This window comes from Oncorhynchus mykiss, chromosome 13, assembly GCF_057628025.1.
Source record: "Oncorhynchus mykiss isolate SJ-2025 chromosome 13, ASM5762802v1, whole genome shotgun sequence".
Classification (NCBI taxonomy): Eukaryota; Metazoa; Chordata; class Actinopteri; order Salmoniformes; family Salmonidae; genus Oncorhynchus; species Oncorhynchus mykiss.
In genome coordinates, this window is record NC_143034.1 from 566,435 (window position 1) to 570,000 (window position 3,566).

Below are 3,566 nucleotides of genomic sequence, written 5' to 3' on the forward strand. Positions count from 1 at the left end.
ATTATATTATATATTATTATAACTCTATTATATTATATTATATATTATTATAACTCTATTATATTATATTATATATTATTATAACTCTATTATATTATATATTATCATAACTCTATTATATTATATATTATTATAACTCTATTATATTATATATTATTATAACTCTATTATATTATATATTATTATAACTCTATCATATTATATATTATTATAACTCTATTATATTATATATTATTATAACTCTATTATATTATATATTATCATAACTCTATTATATTATATATTATTATAACTCTATTATATTATATTATATATTATTATAACTCTATTATATTATATATTATTATAACTCTATTATATTATATTATATATTATTATAACTCTATTATATTATATTATATATTATTATAACTCTATTATATTATATTATATATTATTATAACTCTATTCTATTATATTATATATATTATAACTCTATTATATTATATATTATTATAACTCTATTATATTATATATTATTATAACTCTATTATATTATATTATATATTATTATAACTCTATTATATTATATTATATATTATTATAACTCTATTATATTATATATTATTATAACTCTATTATATTATATATTATTATAACTCTATTATATTATATATTATTATAACTCTATTATATTATATTATATATTATTATAACTCTATTATATTATATTATATATTATTATAACTCTATTATATTATATATTATTATAACTCTATTATATTATATATTATTATAACTCTATTATATTATATATTATTATAACTCTATTATATTATATATTATTATAACTCTATTATATTATATATTATTATAACTCTATTATATTATATTATATATTATTATAACTCTATTATATTATATATTATTATAACTCTATTATATTATATATTATTATAACTCTATTATATTATATATATTATTATAACTCTACTATATTATATATTATTATAACTCTATTATATTATATTATATATTATTATAACTCTATTATATTATATATTATTATAACTCTATTATATTATATTATATATTATTATAACTCTATTATATTATATATTATTATAACTCTATTATATTATATTATATATTATTATAACTCTATTATATTATATTATATATTATTATAACTCTATTATATTATATTATATATTATTATAACTCTATTATATTATATATTATCATAACTCTATTATATTATATTATATATTATTATAACTCTATTATATTATATTATATATTATTATAACTCTATTATATTATATATTATCATAACTCTATTATATTATATTATATATTATTATAACTCTATTATATTATATTATATATTATTATAACTCTATTATATTATATTATATATTATTATAACTCTATTATATTATATTATATATTATTATAACTCTATTATATTATATTATATATTATTATAACTCTATTATATTATATTATATATTATTATAACTCTATTATATTATATTATATATTATTATAACTCTATTATATTATATTATATATTATTATAACTCTATTATATTATATATTATCATAACTCTATTATATTATATATTATTATAACTCTATTATATTATATATTATTATAACTCTATTATATTATATATTATTATAACTCTATTATATTATATATTATTATAACTCTATTATATTATATTATATATTATTATAACTCTATTATATTATATTATATATTATTATAACTCTATTATATTATATATTATTATAACTCTATTATATTATATATTATTATAACTCTATTATATTATATATTATGTTAACTCTATTATATTATATTATATATTATTATAACTCTATTATATTATATTATATATTATTATAACTCTATTATATTATATTATATATTATTATAACTCTATTATATTATATTATATATTATTATAACTCTATGATATTATATTATATATTATTATAACTCTATTATATTATATATTATTATAACTCTATTATATTATATATTATCATAACTCTATTATATTATATATTATTATAACTCTATTATATTATATTATATATTATTATAACTCTATTATATTATATTATATATTATTATAACTCTATTATATTATATATTATCATAACTCTATTATATTATATATTATCATAACTCTATTATATTATATATTATTATAACTCTATTATATTATATTATATATTATTATAACTCTATTATATTATATTATATATTATTATAACTCTATTATATTATATATTATCATAACTCTATTATATTATATATTATTATAACTCTATTATATTATATATTATTATAACTCTATTATATTATATATTATTATAACTCTATTATATTATATTATATATTATTATAACTCTATTATATTATATATTATTATAACTCTATTATATTATATATTATTATAACTCTATTATATTATATTATATATTATTATAACTCTATTATATTATATATTATTATAACTCTATTATATTATATATATTATTATAACTCTATTATATTATATATTATTATAACTCTATTATATTATATTATATATTATTATAACTCTATTATATTATATATTATTATAACTCTATTATATTATATTATATATTATTATAACTCTATTATATTATATTATATATTATTATAACTCTATTATATTATATATATTATTATAACTCTATTATATTATATATTATTATAACTCTATTATATTATATATTATCATAACTCTATTATATTATATATTATTATAACTCTATTATATTATATATTATTATAACTCTATTATATTATATATTATTATAACTCTATTATATTATATTATATATTATCATAACTCTATTATATTATATATTATTATAACTCTATTATATTATATATTATTATAACTCTATTATATTATATATTATTATAACTCTATTATATTATATATTATTATAACTCTATTATATTATATTATATATTATTATAACTCTATTATATTATATTATATATTATTATAACTCTATTATATTATATATTATTATAACTCTATTATATTATATATTATTATAACTCTATTATATTATATTATATATTATTATAACTCTATTATATTATATTATATATTATTATAACTCTATTATATTATATTATATATTATTATAACTCTATTATATTATATTATATATTATTATAACTCTATTATATTATATTATATATTATTATAACTCTATTATATTATATATTATTATAACTCTATTATATTATATATTATTATAACTCTATTATATTATATATTATTATAACTCTATTATATTATATTATATATTATTATAACTCTATTATATTATATATTATTATAACTCTATTATATTATATATTATTATAACTCTATTATATTATATTATATATTATTATAACTCTATTATATTATATATTATTATAACTCTATTATATTATATATTATTATAACTCTATTATATTATATTATATATTATTATAACTCTATTATATTATATTATATATTATTATAACTCTATTATATTAT